At 43.4% G+C, this 18,253-nt stretch overlaps 1 protein-coding gene across 4 annotated transcripts in view; it reads right to left on the bottom strand.

Annotated features, from left to right (window-relative positions):
• Positions 1–12,688, bottom strand: part of TNC (tenascin C) — a 95,271-nt gene extending 82,583 nt beyond the window's left edge. The window contains exon 1 of one of the 4 annotated variants that reach the window (XM_058694373.1): positions 12,362–12,688. The gene's annotated coding sequence lies outside the window, so the exon portion shown is untranslated. The remainder of the gene's footprint in view (positions 1–12,361) is intronic. The other 3 variants (XM_058694374.1, XM_058694375.1, XM_058694376.1) reach the window with 3 other exon arrangements.
• Positions 12,689–18,253: the final 5,565 nt, after the last annotated feature.

Here is an 18,253-nt window from a genome sequence, read left to right as displayed (position 1 = left end):
AGTGTTTTCCAAAGCTATTTGATTATTTTGTGTTTGAAATACATCACAGGATTTGGTTTGATGACACACAATAGGGAAAGTGCAGATTTGGAACAAATCTAGACCCTCTCCTTCCATTTCTTTACACATTAGATGGGAGTGATGATTAACTATGGCCAGTCTCTGAGTGTAAAGCTCCTGGATGGAGACTTTCTACCAATGTAAACCATGAGTGACACAGATAGTTTCACATGTATCCTGTGCCTGGAACTTAACAGATGCCAGTTAATTATGATGGCAACCTTGTGAGTTAGGAAGCACTGTTCGTATTTTACTGTTATTAAAGCTGAGGGCTTCAGAACATGAAATAACTTGCCCAGGCAGTAATTATTTGATTCAGAATTAATAACTCAGTCGTAGAATTCCAAATCCTATACTCTTTCTGCTACACCAACTTATCTTTTTAAGCAAGATTCATTTTTTTTTCAGTTTAAAGAATTAATATTTATGCAATAAATATCACAGATGACATCCAATATCACTGATGGAAGTAGAGTTGTTGGATCCCTAAAATGGGGCCCTTTGGGAGGGTGGGTCTGGGGTTCTGGAGTGCACATAGCCATTTAATGTACAGTTTTGAACTTGAGCGGGGCACAGAGCCAAATGCTCTATAATAATTTTGTCTCAGGCAAATCTTTAAAGCCCCTGGAAACAGCCTGCTCTCTTTGAGTCTGGCCTGGAGAGAAAGTGAGTAAGTGAGAGGAAGATAAAGTGAGAAGTAGCAGACAGAGGAGCTTAACAAATCTCTCCTTTTTGGAAAACTGGCCCTCATGCTATGTACAACTAAAAACAGAGTTATTGTTTCTAAGAAATCAGTCAAGGCATGAGGGTCTTCCAGAGGGTTTAGGAATTACAACTTTCATTTTGAAAGAAATAAACAAATAAGGAAAAGAGGAGGGGGATCCCTTCTGGACAGCAACATTTAATTCAACATTTAATTCAGCAGGAAAATCAAGAAATTTAGCCTGAGAGAGATAAAAGACAGAGGTGGTCAGGGGGGAAATCGAGGATATTTCACACAAATGAATCACTCTTCTGTCATTCTTTGAAGCTTCCTTCAGCATTATGGTTTTGGATTGGGACTTACTAGGTGAGCTTTTGTTTCTGCTTCAATCCCTTTATACGTAGAAGTATAATAATATAAACCTTGGTAGGCTCTGGTGATTGGAAATTATATATGTAAATTAGCATACTGGCAGGAGTCAGTAAATTTATTTCTAAGTGACCAGATAGCAAATATTTTAGGCTTTGCAGCTAGATGTTCTATGTCACAAAGACTCTACTACTGCAGAGAAAGTAGCCAGAGCATAGCTGTGTTCCAATAAAACTTTATTTACAAAAGTAAGCCACCACCTGGTGGTTTCCTGACCCTTGCTGGAATATAGTAGTTTGTTAGAAAATGATAGCTATTATTATAAAACCAAATACAGATTGAACCTGACAGGAAGGAAACTAACATTTTGTTGAGAGCCTGCTATATACCTGTTTTGTGCCATGCCTTATGCTAGATGATTTTTATACATGTTATCATATATCTTTTCATTCATATGACAACCTGGTGAGACAGGTATTATTATGCATATCTGGAAGTTAAACGAATCAAGACTTAGCTAGATTCAATGACTGGTTTAGAGGGACAGTCAGCATTTGGACCCTAATTTGTGACTCTAAAATGCTTGTTCTCAACTACTACGCTGGGCTGATTCACCAAGCAACTTCCTGCCGTTCATATCAGGTGGAAATTTACATTAGCACGGCTCAATAGAGAGATCAGAGCCCAAGCAGACACCTTCACCTTCCATTTCCTAGATCTTTAGTAGCAATCTGGTGGCTGTCTCTTTGTAAGCACTGAAATATCTGACCTCTTTCTCCCAGAGCCTCTGGCTGGGAGACCTCATGTTTTGTACACTTCCCCTTTGGAGAATGCTTAAGCCAAGGTGTACTGTTTGCAAACACTTATTAGCTTTTAGGCAGATGTTGGCAAGTTTCCTTTGGCCTGAGATGGGATTCCAGAGTCTACTGAAGCCTGGATGTGCTCATCGATCATCTTGGCCAAAAAGAGTTGCTAATTAGGGTGACACCCTGCAAGTATTTACCTCTAGAGCTAGGTTTTCTTGCTCTGGACATGCCCGTGTCAGCCCAAGTGGTTTGTTGGACTTTTTACTGTAGGTCCAGATGAGTGAGAGCAAATTTATAGTCCTTTAAAAAAATCTATGAAGCCTTGTGCTCTAGTACAGAATTTACCAGATTATATTCCAAGATGTTTTTAGGTACATGTCCTGTGGAAAATGGCATTTGTGGTCAAGTAACTTGGGGGGTATTGGGTTCAACAAAGCTGAATTGGTTAATTGCTATAGGTTTCTCAGAGCATATACTCTTCTAATCGCACTCAGAATAAAATCTAAACTCCTAGCCACTATCTACAGAGCTCACTTCCCTAGTTCATTCAGATCTCTGCTTAAATGTCATCTCCATGTCTCACCCTACTTAAGAGTATCCCACTCACCACCAGTCATTGCCTGTTCCTTTACTGTGTTTTCTGATTATTCTTAGCAAATACCTGCCTGAAATTGTACTTATAAGTTTGATTCCTTGTTATCATCTACCTCCTTCCGCTATAATGGAAACGCTATGAAGAGCTTATAAGGATCTTGAATGTTCCTTTATCTACTATATCTTCACCCTTAGAACCATGTATTGAGTAAGAATTCCCAAGAACATGACACAGTGCCAAGTGTCCTCTAAACCCCTTTGTCCACAGAACACTTTTACAGGTGCATCTCATGAGTACAGTGCGCTGCAGGCCACAGTCTGGGGAACTGCTTGTCTAATGGAGCCTCATAACCAGTAACAATTGTGACAACAGGTAACAATGACAATAAAACATTTATGCCCAAGTGCCAGTGCTGTGTTAAGCAATTCATGCTCACTTATGTATTTTAACCATCACAATAACCTTATGAAGTAGGTGCTACTATTTTGCCTTTAATATGGTTGAAAATGAGGGTTAGAGAAGTTAAGACTTGGTCAAGATTACGTTAACAAGAATATATCAAGCTCTTGAACCCAGAACTAATGCCAATGCCACACTCTTAACCATTAGCCAATCCTCCCCTGGCCACCGGGCTATGAATTTCTTCATGTCCTAAGATACAGAGCTCTTTGTCTCCATCCCTCCCTGGTGTCCTTTCATTACTCCCACCGGTTGTAGACTGATCCTTGTTATAACCTCCAGATACTTGGATCTCTTGTCACTCAGCTTCAAATCCCCAGACAGGTCTCCTCTGTCCTTGGTACCGGTTTTTCCAAATCCCAGGCAGGGCATGCTTTGATCCCAGAGGCCTCCTCCGAAAGCAAGGACATTCCTTGAAGTCTGTGTCCTGAGACGGTTTCCTGTCCCAGAACTAGGCTGGCTTCCTCCTGTCACATGTTATGACATCACTCTGCACAGTTGAGAGCCTAGAGGGCAAGGCATGAAAACAACTTCAAGGTCTGGGCTTTCTGAATAAACTCAGATGAGGCAGCGGAGGTCCAAATCTGGGACACAGCAAGGACTCCTGTCTGTGGTTGAAGATTAATTTTATTTCAGTTGTGCTCAATTTCATATGAACCAGATACAAATTCTCCTTTCAAGAGTTGACAGGAAGAGTTGATCTATGAGCAGACAGGCAATTCCAGCATGATAACGGTGATGACAGAAAAAAATATGGGGTGGAAGGGGATGACAATAAAGGGACATCTCATCGACCCAGAGGAGAGAGGTGGTTCCTGAATTGAATTTTAAAAGGAGATTAGGAGTAGGTGAAAAACATAGGGAAAGATATTCTAGGAAAGAGGAAGTGATATTTGCCAGGGCATAAAAAGCATGAAATAGTTGGTGTTGAAAGCATGGATTATAGCTGAAGTAAAAGGTCTGTTTGGAGGCCGGAAACCAGACCATGAAAGAAACTGAATGCCAGGTTGGAGATCTGAATTTTTCCTGTGGCCAGAAGAGAACCATTTGGAAACCTTTAAGCCTGGGAATGTTGACCTACAACCCAGGTTGAGGGACACATTGAAAGGAAAGTCTGGAGGGATGGGGTCCAATGGGGAAATCATTGCTGTGGTCTATCTGTGAGATGCACGACCTGAAGTAGGAGGATGAGGGAGTGGGTGGGGAGGCAATGATATGATTTACTTGTTAAGGCAATAGAGTCCACAAGAGTTGGAGTATGGTGGCATAGTAAGGAAAAAGTGGAAAGGGAGAAAGAATTAGTCCCAAATTTTAGTCTTCCTTACATCTGCTAACAGAAGAATAGATTGGGGAGGGGAGACAATGGATGAGTTTCAGTTTCAGTTTCAATGTCTTGTCACTGAATGAAATGTATTTGAAGTCATTGCCTTGAAAGATCCTGTCCTGGGATATTCAAGATGAATTATGGCTCCACAGTGAACTAGGACATCTAATGCAAAACATCTGGCTCTCCCTTATAAATGGATAGAAAGCTTAATTAAGACCCAGTCCCCTCTAGTGGCTGCCATAATTCCTGATTGCTCATTAACAGAAGTGCAGGTGGATTGGGTGAACTTGTTGTTGGTAAGAAGTTGTCAGAAATAGGTAACATTGGACTGTTGGAGGGGCAGAGAAGCTCTAAGATGGGCCCCAATGATACTGCCTCTGCTGTTCACATCTTTGTGCAATTCCCTTCCCTTCAGTGTGGGACAGCCTTGTGGCTTATTTCTAACCAAAACAAAATATGGCCAAGGTGTTGCATATCAGTTCCACTATTAAGCTGCACATGATTGTGATGTCTGTTTGCTTGCAGGCTCTCTCTCTCTCTCTTGTTGGCTTTGATGAAACAAATGGGCATGCTGGAGAGTTCCATGTGGCAGGGAACTGAGAGTGGCCTTGGGCCAAGAGACCTCAAGAAACTGAATGCAGCCAACAACCACGTAAGTGAGCTTGGAAGCTAATAATTCCTCAGTTGAACCTTAAGATGAGACCCCAATCCTGGCCAACACTGTGACTGAGTCTTGTGAGAAACCATGAAAGTAGAACGTCCTGCTAAGGTATGCTCAAATTCCTGACTATAGGCATTATAAGACAACAAATGGGTGTTGTTTTAAACCACCAAGTTTCACAGCAATTTGTTATGCAGTGAGAGATAACAAATACAGTGGACTCTTGCCTCAACCCGTGTGCACTAAAGCTGTTCAGAGAGTAAGACTCTGCTAATTTTTCCTTTTTAAATAATATATTAACTCTGACATTTTTTATATTGTCCCTGGCTTCCAAGAGCAAGAGTCAGAAGACCTCGGACTGAGTCCTGAGCCTGTTGCCAACTGGCGTGAGATCTTAGGAGGACTTTTCTCTCCTTTGAATCTGTTTCTCCATCTTCCAAATGAGGGGAGTTTAACTAGGCCAGCAATTTACAAAAACATTATTATTATTATTATTATTGTTATTGTTATTATTGTTATTTTGCCACAAAACTCCTTCACCAAACAACATTTCATGAGGAAGCTCCATGTATAAAACAGGTAAAAGTGGAGGGGCTTAAGTTAAAATAAGATTGAATGGAGCCCCTGCTTGGCCTCTCCATCTCTCTGTGAGAGCCTCCAAATCACCTTGGAGGAGGAGTCTTTTAAATCCAGTCTCCAAGCCCCTGGTTTAGAGGCTGCCAATGAGCCCTTTTAACTTCAAAATTCTGTGGGTTCTAAGGAAAACATTTTTTAACAACCTACCTATGAGTTGAAACACTCTGCTGTGACATCTCTGCAACAAGCTACCTCTGTGAGACCATCCCAGGACCCAGGGCATAAGTTTCCCGAGGAGCAGACGACTTCCCTTGGGGGTAGAACTAAAGGTGCCTATGCCCAGCATGAGCTGAGTTTCTCTTCCCTGAGCTCCCCAACAGGTGGGTTCCCTCCTTTGCATCGAGGCTCCCTAGGTATTTGCCTCTCCCAGACTGTTTCTTCCCTAAGTGGAAAGTCATGGCTTTCTTGTCTGGATGCACTCACATGCTTTACTATTATTGTTACTGTTGTTATTTCGTATCTTGGTGCCTACTGGATGCAGTGTTCCTGCTAGTCTCTGGGTGGCACAGTGTCCAGTGTCGCTGAGATCCCCAGTGCAGTGCTACAACCCAGGACTTCCCTATGCTGCATTTGTAGGCTTCGAGTTCTGAACAAAAATATACTGACTTGCACTCAATATTGAGTCTCTGCCATCTTTCTTCTATCTACTAAGTATGGTTTTACCCCTGAACACATCCCTGGGCCCTGGGTGATAAAAGTTGGGTTCTCCTAATCCTTCAAAGCATCCCCTTGCCTGAAGTCCACCACTAGTAATTCTCTTATTTGTTAAGCATTGCCCTCTCTACTGAACTACCCTTTAAAAGTGTAAATATCCCTCTAGAAAGTAGCCTGCTGTCTCTAACCTCTTTCTTATCTGAAAAATGGGAACAACACCCGAGTGCTAAGTGGCGTGGTGGAAGAAGCATAGTCACGGGAGTTGGTGTGGGAAGGAACGACAGTGCCACCACTTCCTACTCTGTGTTGATGATGACCTTTCTAGGCCTCAGTTTACCTATCTGTCAGGTTATTTACAGTTTCTGGGACCATCCAAAAGTGAGGCATGGAAAAGTTATTTTATACGCTTATAAATTCATGTGTATCCTACTTTCTTGAAAATTTATCCAGCATAAACCATAGAACTCAGTTCAGAAGCAAGGCAGTGTTGCGCTATTTTTCCATTTGCTTTGGGACAGCAGAGTTTCTTCAACAACAACTTACTAAGGGCCTGGTACCTGTCAGCAGGTAGCTAGGCTTTGAGGAACACAAGCACCAGCAAGACACAGTTCCTGCTTCACCGATGATCTTGACCTTGGGGGTGTGCAGGCAGGTGGGGTGGGGGGAGGTGATTATCGAAGTATACATGATACACAGATGTCAGTGGGGGAAGCAGAGAGCTCTGAGGGAACCCGGAAGAGGGGTATTTCAGGCAGCCTGCAGGGCAAGCCTGGTTGCATCAGGCAGCACTTGCTTATGAGTGTTCATGCTTCAGGTCTCAGACTGGCAGAGGGTGCGGGGAGTGAGTCAGGCTTCACCCTCAGGCAGCTTAGAGCCCAGTAGAGGAAACACATTACATTAGGAATTATAGGCTAATTATTTGATTACAGTTTCCACAGGAAGTGAAACCAGAAGGAGCAAGTTGAAGATAGTAACAGTGGCCGCCCAGCTGAACAGAACATGGCGGTCTGAAAGATGAGCTTTTGATTTTTTCTCAGCTTTGTGGTGTCCAGCCCTCTTTGTTGTCAAGAGATGGATAGAATTAAGGTGCTGAGTATGGCTTGCATATCCTAATGGTTATAGCCACATGTGCAGGACTAGGAGCTGGGTCTGAGTTCTGGCTCAGACATTTACTATCTGTGTGGTGTTGGGGAGGCTACTTAAACTTTTTCAGCCTCAGGTTCCCTGTGTTTGAATGGGGGACAGTTACACTTGCTGGACGGTTGATGATGAAATGGCATAATGACTGTCAGGAAATGTTAGCTATTACAATCACCTCCTCCACCCCTGCTAAAAGAACTTTCTGGACCCATTCATGCAGAAGTTAGTAGCAGCCAACTCATCTCCTCCAGGGTAAGAGTTAACCAGTTAGTTCTGAAGCAAAGCTGTCTACTTTCAGAGCTTACAAAAAGCTCTCTGGTTCTTGACACAGGGTGTTGAGGGGTGGGTAGGTGTTAGAGGGCCAACCAAAACTATTTGAGTTACCATGGCTGTATAATTAAGAACTTGTGGATTTCTGGAAATTTCAAAAATCTGAGACAACTTGACATGATTTTTTTCATTTCCATGTGCAAATAGACTAGAAATGCATATGGGAGGGATTTTACTCTCACAATCTGCTTTCAGGGTGGGCATTTTGCTTTTATTCCATGATGGAGGGTCAAAGGATGCAATGATAGTATTGAATTAGATTGCTGCTTAATAGAGGCCAGAAATATGAGACAAGGCAAAAGGAAACAGAAAAAAAAATTCTAGGCATAAGGGAATTACTGAAATAAAAGTCTGGTCTCCCAGGTTAGAATCAGGTAGGTACACAGACTTTTCTCCTCTACCAAGAACTTATAAGGTATGTACAGCCCTTTTATGGTAGGCAAGGCCACTGCTATCTTTTGCACGGATGGAATTATTGCCTGGAGATTGCAGGATTCTGAGGGAGTTGTCCCCCTTGGAAGGAAGCCTTCATCTCACGTTTCCCAACATGTTGAAGGTATTCGAACTGGCGGGGTTTAGATTCATGGGAATTCCCGTTGATCTTCTCAAAGTGAGAAGCGATTGAACCATAACCCTCATCTCTGAGACTTCAGGGAAATTTGTGGCTTGGAGCCTACAACCATTTCCTGATCATCCTGAGATTCACTGCCCCAAGACTGGGCACACTGATTGCACTCTGGCCCCCCAGTCGGCCCTTTTATACCAGGTGCTCTGTTCACCTGACTCTCAAAGAGGGTGCAGGGACAGGTACAGCCTTGCCCTCCCCATGAGCTCCAGCTTGCAGAGCACAGCAAAGTATATGCCTACTTTCCTGGGATGAAAACTAACAGGAATAACCAGATTGCTACTTTTAGTGTCATTCTCATTCTCTCTCTCTCTCTCTCTCTCTCTCTCTGTCTCTCGGCTGAAATTTGAACTTTTCTGTTTCCAGGCAGAGAAGTGCACCACCATGAGGTGACCTTTTCTGAGCACCATGAAAAATGATACAGGCAGGGCTGTTCTGTAAAGTTAATAGACACCAATGCCAGTTGGGGGCTTCTCTACCATCTGGCCAATCACTGAAAGACATCATTCAAGGTTCTGTGAGGTCAGCCCTGCCTGACTACCAGAAGCAGTGCAGCATAGTGGAAAGAATAGTAGAGTTTTAGTCAGAAGGTTTGGCTTCAAAGCCAACAGTGCTCCTCACTTATGGAAAACCCTCATGTCGGCCACTTAACTTCTTTGGGCTTTGGTCCTCTGTCCATAAAACTGGAGCAAATGATTTACAACTTGCAGTGTTAGGGTGAGAATTAGATGAAAAACCATAGACAAACCCTCCTCTCACATAAGTGATACACAGTTAGCCCTCAGTATTAATTACTGTGTGTGTTTTATCATCACAAAGGGGTTGGGTATTTGGAGTGAACTAAAGGTTTGTTATCTCCTTCCTAATTTTCAAACTAAAATGACTTCAGTCTGGAAGGACTTGTGTTTTACACCAGCTTAGGTATTATTTTCCTGTAAGAAAACATGGCTATCTGTCCATAGAAATCCAGGGGGAGGAGGGACTAGGTGTACTTGGTTCATTGTGAGCATTAGAAAGGGCAGGATTAAAGGGGACATGTTTTTCATTCTGTCAGCTTGAATTCCCTTTCCAAATTCCATTCTGGTTATATGATCAGGCTACTGCTGTATTTAAGGGTGGCCACAGTCTGGCTGGAGGGGTGGATTTAGTCAGAAAGGAAGTTTTGTTTTGTTTTTGTTTTTTTTCCCTTCTAAAGGTAGTGCAAGAAAGCAGCAGCATTCAGAAGGGACACGGTGGGATGTGCTTCTGATTTGGGGACCATGGGTCTGAAAACCGGCTCCATCACTCTGTGTTCTAGGACTCTGGAAAAATTATTTGCTCACTCCCCCCTTCAAGCTATGTCTTTTTCCAGTAGGCACAGTCCATTCCTCAGAGACAGACTGTGGATATTTAGTGAGATGATGTACACAAGGGATCTTAAGGATAGAGTAGGCTCGCCATACATTTTGGCTATTGTTATCCTCAAGATTAATTAAAAGAATCCTCCTTTGTTAAGCATTTTAAACTTCTTATATTCTTATCTACTGTACTACTTGGGGAATTGCATTGGCTTCTGTTACAGGTGAGGACCCGAAGGGGCAAACGACCCTGTTGAAGTGCAGGATCTCAGCTTGAATGCACACTGCCTGGGTCCATTATTTTATACCGTGTTTTGTGTCATTCAAGGTTCTGTGGAAACGTACCAGAGGCTGAGAACAAAGGGGCGAGTTTTGGAACCTCCACCCTCACTTCAACCAAAGCAGCCCCACATTTACCTCTCATATTGGAGTTCTGCCATCAGTGTCCTTTAATGAATATTTCCACGGCTAAATAAAAGTTTGAAAACCACCGTCTTAGGACATTAATTTCAGATAAGTCCTTATAAGTTGATAAGCAAGAAAACCAAAAAACAACAACAAAAGCCCTCTATTTATTGAGCCCTTACTATGTGTCAGATACTGAGTCTGCCATCTATTATTTCATTTGGATGTCACAAGAGCCCTGAGAGATACAGATCATCACCCTCTTTATATGACAACATCACTGAAGGCTGGAAGATCAGTAACTTCTTTGGGAGGAGGATACAGGCAGTACAGTGGAAGATGAGAGAGGGAAGCTGGGTTTTTTTTCAAACAAAGCATAGAAAAAAAATACTTTAAAGATTGTAAAGCTGATAATACCCCCTTTTCAATCCTTATCTGATTCACACTGTTCTGAGCAAACCAGAGAACATTCATATTGCCACCCTTTTCTTCCCCCAGACGCCGTCACCTGCCTGAAACACATGGTCAAAGCACAATTACATCAACTGAAATGGGCTGAGATGCATACAATGCCAGCAAACTTTCCACAGGCTTCTTTAGCACTGAACAAACCTCCTCCAGTCCTCAATTGGGCTTACCATATTGAAGGGCAAGGCGGGAAGCTGGCTGGGGTGGGCAGCAGGTTTTATTTCTAAAGCACATATGGGAAACCTTCATAAAAAAGGGGGAAAGGTCCACAAAACATGAAAAAGAGGCATTCATTCTTCAAGTGGAGCTCCCCTGTCCCGCTCTCACTCTGGATGGAAAGCATTTCCAAAGAGTCCCCGGGCAACATCGTACTTTATAGCTGACAGCTTTAGAATCTGCAAACGCCCAAACTCAAAACCTTGTGCATCTGGAGTCAGAACTCGACATTTACCTCCAGCCCTCGGGCTGCTCCCTTTCCCCGACCTGCGCCAGAACAATGTCCTGCTTATAAAATACAGCCAAGTCTCCGACCTGCCAGCCTTAGTGAGACACCCTCAGACTTGTGAGATTAAAAAAATGGGGGTTGGGGGTAAGGGAGTGAGGAACACATGAAAAACAATCCAAGATTGCCTAAATGCCTCTTTTAACTTCCGAGGTGATGGCTGTTTCTGATAATGACAATGATTATCCAAACCTCCAGTTACTGAACACTCACTTTCCCAAATGCTTTATGCCTCATTCCTCCTCATAATGACAACAGAAGTTATTGTTCCCATTTTTGATAAGTGGACACTAAGGCTCATAGAGATTACATATTGTCATTGGTGTAACACCTTTGATGGTGGGTGGTGGGGATACCAAAGTGACGGACCTCTGGCTTCAAAACCTGAGCTCTTAATCCCCTTATTACACTGGTGAAAGAGAGGAACCCCTGTGCTTTTCTCACAACCCTCCAGGTAGAGCTTCCCAACCCTGGGGCAAGGTGTTTCTCAGGGCTTTCTGTGATGACAGGTGAGGAGGGAGAGGTGAGGAGGGAGAGGTGATCCTAGAAAGATTCAGGATACTCCTGGCCCTAAGCACCCTGGAAACACACATATACCCAGCCCAAGGATCAGTGACTCAGGAGGTATCGACGACGGGGAGGCCCCCTGCCCTTCAGGATAAAAGCTGGTGTCTACCGCTCCCACCTTGAAGTCCATAGTTGTTCATGTGGCACTAGGAGTCGCCTCCTCCCTCTGCCCTCTGGCCTCATCCCTTTCCATGCCTAACCACAGGGAGGGTGCTGTGGAATGATGGATGGACAAAAAACTTTTGTAAACTGTAAGGTGAACGCTGTTTAGAAATACAATCTTAATGTTCTCTCTACAACCCTCTATCGACCTTCCCTTAACCCATCCCACAGGGAGGCCATGAACCATGTCCACCTTCAACTTCCACCTCTCTAACTCTCAAACAAAAACACTCACAGGTGAAATCAGCCAGGCAGGGAGCTAACAGAAAATTCTTACTTTTCCTCTGAAGAACGCAGAGATAAAAACTTTACCAAAAGTTCCTTCCACGTGTGGCTGTTCCTAGAAGTAAAACCCACCGACACACAACAAAAATCTACAAGACTGGAAGTCACAAGTAGAAGACAATCGAGGCGCATCGGATCACAACAAACACCCCATTTTACCGGCAGCGAAGATACAGCAAAAGTGTTATAATTATGAATCCACAACATCTTTGGTCCCGGGAATGCAGTGTACCATAATGATCTTTGCTGATGGGGGTGAAGCACACTTACCTTTCCGGAGTTGGGAAAGACCTAGATCCTTAAGTGAACCAGCTCCATGGAATAAGGACCTGGCTGTGAGCAGCGGGGCTCCCACGTGCGCTGCCCCCACTGTCACCCCCAGCCGCACAGTCTTTGTGCAGAGGAGAGGCCAGTGTGTGCGCGCGCGGGAGAGCGTGTGACAGTAGGCAGGCTGTGGCCAGCGCAGCCAGCTTTGGCTGGCTTATATAGCAGCTCCTTCCTCTGTAATGGGACGCCTCGCCTCCAGACATCCTTTCCTACTTTTTCAGTTGGTGAATTAAAGGAACAGCCCTCCCAGCGGAACGGGGTTAGCTCATGAAAGACGCACTCACTCCCTGCTCCCTGCCAGGAAAAGAACCCATTTGCATACAATTTATGGCGAAAGTAGGAATTCCAGCTTCCCTCGCCTCCTCCCCTTCCCCACCCCCGACCCGGAGCAGCTGTTAGCTAGGTGTGATTTTTGCTCTGCTCCCCAAACGGATTTTCTAATTGTGAGACAGAAGCCCAGGGACTGAGAGGGAGTAGGATCCGAGGCTCCAGCTCTGCTACTCGGGTAGGCTGAAACCGCCACCCAGAGCTCGCCTGGGCTCAGGGCGGCAGCTGCTCCGCGGGCGGCACCTCGGAAAGGGGCCGAGCTCAGTTCCTGGAAAGAGGAGATAAAGCCCTTCAGAAGCATGGGGCGTTTGGGTTTCTCTGGGCCAGCTGAGAGAGAGAACTCGGGATTAGTGCTTAGCAGGTGGGGCAGTGCTGGGAGCGCAGATCTGCCCGGCTTCCCTTGTGTGGGAGGGAGCCATGCCCAGCTGTTCAGAGGCTTCACCGTCCGGCCCCACTGCCCGTGAGTGGGCCTGTCTTCTACGTTGCACTTCCTGGGGAAAGGTCTCTGAAGTTTCTTCTCAATGTGGAAAGGTGTCCGGCACACGGGGGAGTGGAAGGTAACAACTTAATCTTTGAGACATAAACTGTGCCTTTGCTCTCCAGCCTGCTGTGGATTCTTTCCAAGCTCTGAGTCATCCATTCGTTTGGTGTTAGCATGCACGGAGTATCCGCAGGGCACACACAGGCATTTGAGGCAGCGGGGAGGCAGCTAGGGCACGGCACCCACACTTGAGCTTGTCACAACACTCAGTGGTTTTGTGATAGTGGAGGGAGACGAGGCCTTGCGTAACCTGTGGCTATCGCTGGGCCCGCCTGTATGAAGTCTGTATTAGATGCTCTGCAAAGTACTTTATGGATATTATTTCGTTACATGCTCACAGACACCATATTCCAAGAGGTGCTGGTGTTGTCCCCTTTGACAGACGGAGAAACAGAGGTTCGGAGAAGTAACTTAACTCTACTTAGGCAACACACCCGGGAAGCGTTTTGATGACAACACTGGGCTCCGTAGTTCTTTCTATTACACATCACTGCCCAGGAACATTGTAGATGATATTTAAATGTTTTATACCCTATTGACTTATATAAAACTGCTTGTACAACAGTCACCATCTAAATATGGAAAATAGATTTCTTTGTTCCATACAGCTAAATAGGAGACCCTTGTTTTTTTAATTGATCACTAATAATGAAGGCTTTATTTATCTGCCTACTTTTAATAATGAATGATACAATTCCTTGTTGTTATTATTGCTGAGGGACTCAGTTTCTCCATCTGGAAAAAGTGCAACAAGGTTAGGTCATCCCTATGATCCTTATGGCTCTGGCATTCTAGGATTCTCTGCTTAAGTGACTTTTCCCGACAGCAAGAAAGCCCATAAATAGTCATGTCATAAAACAGCCCATGTGAGCTTTTGAACATTTTGGCTGATTCAAATGTTGGTTGTTTTGGAAGCTTTTAATTCTGTGTTTTAGCCAAAGTATGTTGCAGTAGCACAAGGCTGTGTCTTTTAACGAGTAGTGAATGCTTCCGTGCCTCTTGGTGTTCCAGATTCTCTACCAGGTTTATGTTTCAGGTTAGGGGCTAAAACATTAGAATAGTAGAGAGTACATGTCATATGGCATATAGGTTATATTCACATATTATATGTAATCAACATATATTTGCAATTATGTGTGTATTTAATTGAGATAAGAGAGCATGCCAGAAAACTAGGTAATAAATATGACTTTTGGGAAAGTCCCCAACCTGACCCCCCCTACCCTCGTACTATTCCACAGCCATTGACCAGGGTCTACTATAGGTGGCTTAGCCAATCAGAGGGAAAACAAAGCCAGATATCACCAGGCTGGCTCTCAAGGCAAGAATAGTCCAGTGGAGCAAACAAACAAGAATATTACTAGCATTAAACTACTATAATAGAAGTATATTCTGATAACATAGACAAGACATGGCTAGCTTTATTTATGCATATTTAGAAGAGAAACGAATTTTAGGAATTTTCTCCAAAACCTATGTGGCATCTTGAGCCACACCTTGGCTTTTGAGTAAGAGGAGCCCAGACAAGGAATTGTTTCCATCCATCCCTGACCTTTCACAGCCTCCATTACAGGCAAATGGGTCTGCATATGCTCTCCAATACTTGAACCTTGGCCAATGCTGTACTCTACCTAGAATCCTTACCTCCACCTCCTCACATAGGCTTATCATCTAGTTTTGATCCAACTTCATGATGGAACTTCCTGGATTTCTTCCATAAGAAGTGCTTCCATCCACCATAGCATTTGGGAACTCTGTTAGGATATTCATTATTTGTACTTGGTATTTGTATGTCTAGGTTTTCCTCTTACACTCTAGGCTTCCAGAGGACAGGGATCACACCTGATTTTTCTACGCCTAGCACAGAGCCTTGGGTATTGCAGAAACTCAGTAAATGTTTATTGAATAAATTACATAATGGAGGAACAATTGAATGTTTGACATGCTGTGCTTTACCATTAAGTTCTTTCTTTTTCACTCACAGAACATGAGAGGAAAGCTAGATTGTTGTGTCCAATACATCCATTGCATAGATGAAGAAAGGGGGTCCGCAGAGGAGAAATGACTTGCCCAAGGCTACCATGGCTGCTTTTCACCCTAGACATTACAACAGAGGATGTTTATAGAATTAATAACCATTCATCCTCCTGTTTGGTAGAGGCCACACCTCTTGGCATCAAATCTCTTATAGTCTTCCCTTCTTGGTACTGTAAGTGCTTTTTTCCATGTGAGAGAGTGGAGTGAATACTTGTAAACACCTCTGCATGGAGTTCTTGGCCAAAGACTGACATTGTTGTTGCTTGTGTGTAATCTTCCCTCACGGGCTGCTGGTGGAGGCTGTGGTTTGGAGGGAGCATAAAGGTTTGCCTTAGGTGAGATCATTCTCATTTCCTTGAAGGTCTGTTAAATGTAATGCTTTTTTTTTTGTTTTGTTTTTCCAGACAGATCAGCCAGTGAATTGAATGTTGGCCAGGACTAGAGCTGAGACAGTCAACCATCCATGTCCTTGAGAAGTCTGGCACCCACTTCCTATAGGATCACTTGCTTCCCACCTGCTTAGCCACTCCATTGCTCCCAACCTCCTCCTCTTCTTGGGATTCATCTAGTGTGCTAGCTCCCGTCCAAAAATCCCATGTGACTCTACAATTGCCAGAAATCTCTCCCAAAGCAAAGAATGAGCTCTGATCCAACACAATGGGCTGGTCATTCAATCACATGCATTTGTTTAGCATCAAGGTTCCCCAACTTGCTGTCTGCAAGTCTTTGTTCAGTACTCTATTTATCTCTTCTGATTTTTCCTTAGATGATAAAGGACAAAAAGCTGAAAGTCATCATTGAATGAGTTGTAACCTAGAGGAGAGCTTTCCTGCTCAACTGAATAGGGCAAATCAGCTGCGTAATCAATCACTAGGTAAATTCTCCGGTCAGCATAGCAGAGCGGATGGAGCTTTGGCTTTAAGTGGGTTCAAGTCCTGATGCACATCAACTTACTGTGTGACTTTGGGGAAATCCCTTCCTTTCCTTGGCTCTCAGTGCCCTGGTTACCAAATGAGCAACCCCTAAGGATCTTAGCAACTTAAAATTTTTAAGTAAAAAAATCAAAGAAATAACTTAGAGGGCTCTGAGATTTTGTACATTCAGTTCTCTGTCCCTAGAACAACCCTCCTCCCACTTTGTCCACATGGCAAATTCTTATATTATTTTTCAAGATTTACTTCATTGTACATCCAAGAACATTTACATGATCTTTTCTATTCTCATCCAGGCTTTCGTTTTTAATTTTTGAACACTTTTACCCCATTAGACCATAAACACTTTGAGGGTAGGCACCATCCTTTTCCTCTGCTTATTATAGCCAGCATCTATTCATGGGTGGTTCCTATGCTATGCCACTTGTCAATTATTTTGAATATCATTCCTGAAAACTATGGGGTTTAGAATGACATAGATCAATGCTGGATTTTGAAGGTAAATAAACAAACAAAAAAACATACCAACTTTCTTGGAATGATTTACTGGATGATTGGAGCCTTTATTGTTATTAGTGATTTACTTATCCATCTCCCCAGTGGAACTGTGAGAGCTCCTTCAGGACAAGAATGGTGCTTTCCCTCCCAAAGCACTGGGAAGTCAGTTAATGTTCCCATGAAATGACTTACTAACTGATTGGCTAGATGATGGAAAAGGCATAAGACTGGTAGTTTGGGGTTTAATCAACATGATCATTTACAAGGTGAATTACCTCAAGGAAATCATGTCCATTCTTCGAAACTCTGATTCCTCATTAGTGAGATGGATAAAAATTCCTACCCTGAGTACCTCCTAGTATTGGTTTAAAGATTAAGGAAGTGGAAGAGAAACTGTGATGACTTAGGCAGATTTGGGGGATGATGAATGATTTTTCCACCTAAAATCCCATCAAAAGCTTACACTTTGCATGGCTATATTGTATTTATGGAAGCATGAGTCCCAGGTTCTATCTAAATTATTTTTTCAGGGTTAGCAGGAGAGAAAGGAGTTGAAGCCACCTGGCCCAGTCTTGTCTTCTAACACTTTCTAAAAACAGCTTCTCAGCTGGAGGCATAAGGGGAAGAGGGAGGATTCAAAAGATTAGCATTGGCCCTTTGGAAAGTCTGGAGTTGTGGATTCCCTACAGATGGCTGGGGAAGTGGTTTGGGGTATGTTTTCTGGTCTGAGCTCAGGCTGCAGTGACAGATACAAGTGAGTCAAACTGTCTTGGGGTTTAATGCAGGTCACAGAGGGAATACACAGCTTTGAAGTTAATGCAGATCAAATATCTTGACTGATTTGCCACAGCTGAGTGAGACACTTGTGAGGAAGTTTAACTTGTCCCTTTTCCTTTTATCTCCTTGGTTTTTCTTAGATTTTGTTTGTGGACAATGATAGAAAATGGTAGCTCACATTTATTGAGTAGTCCCCATTAGGGGAGCCTGGGTGGCTCAGTCAGTTAAGTGTACAACTGTTGATTTCAGCTCAGGTCATGATCTTGAGGTTGTGAGATCAGGCCCCACATCAGGCTCTGCTCTCAGTGTAGAGCTTGCTTGGGATTCTCTCTCTCTCTGTGTCTCCCATTCTCCCAGCTTGCCATAAATAAATAAATAAATAAATAAATAAATAAATAAATAAATAAATAGTCACCGTTATGTAGGCACTTTGTAAGTAGTTAAGCATGTATTTAGTTCTGTGATGTTTACAATTAACCTATTGGGTAGATACTGCCATTATTCCCCTTTTGCAGATAAGGATTAGGAGGTACAGAGATGTTATATTGTGCCAGACACAGGAATAATAAATGGCAGCAAGAAAAAGATCCAAACTCAGCCTGTAAACTCCATCCCCAACTTCCTATTATTGGGGGTGCTTCCTTAAATGTATTTAAGTTAACAATTACCCAAAGGCAAAGATGGCATGCTTGGACTCAGGTGGACCACTGTGACGATGGCGTC

The sequence above is a fragment of the Neofelis nebulosa genome, chromosome 12 (genome assembly GCF_028018385.1).
Source record: "Neofelis nebulosa isolate mNeoNeb1 chromosome 12, mNeoNeb1.pri, whole genome shotgun sequence".
Lineage (NCBI taxonomy): Eukaryota > Metazoa > Chordata > Mammalia > Carnivora > Felidae > Neofelis > Neofelis nebulosa.
The sequence above is the reverse complement of the archived record's forward strand: the minus strand, read 5'-3'. Positions and strand labels throughout refer to the sequence as shown.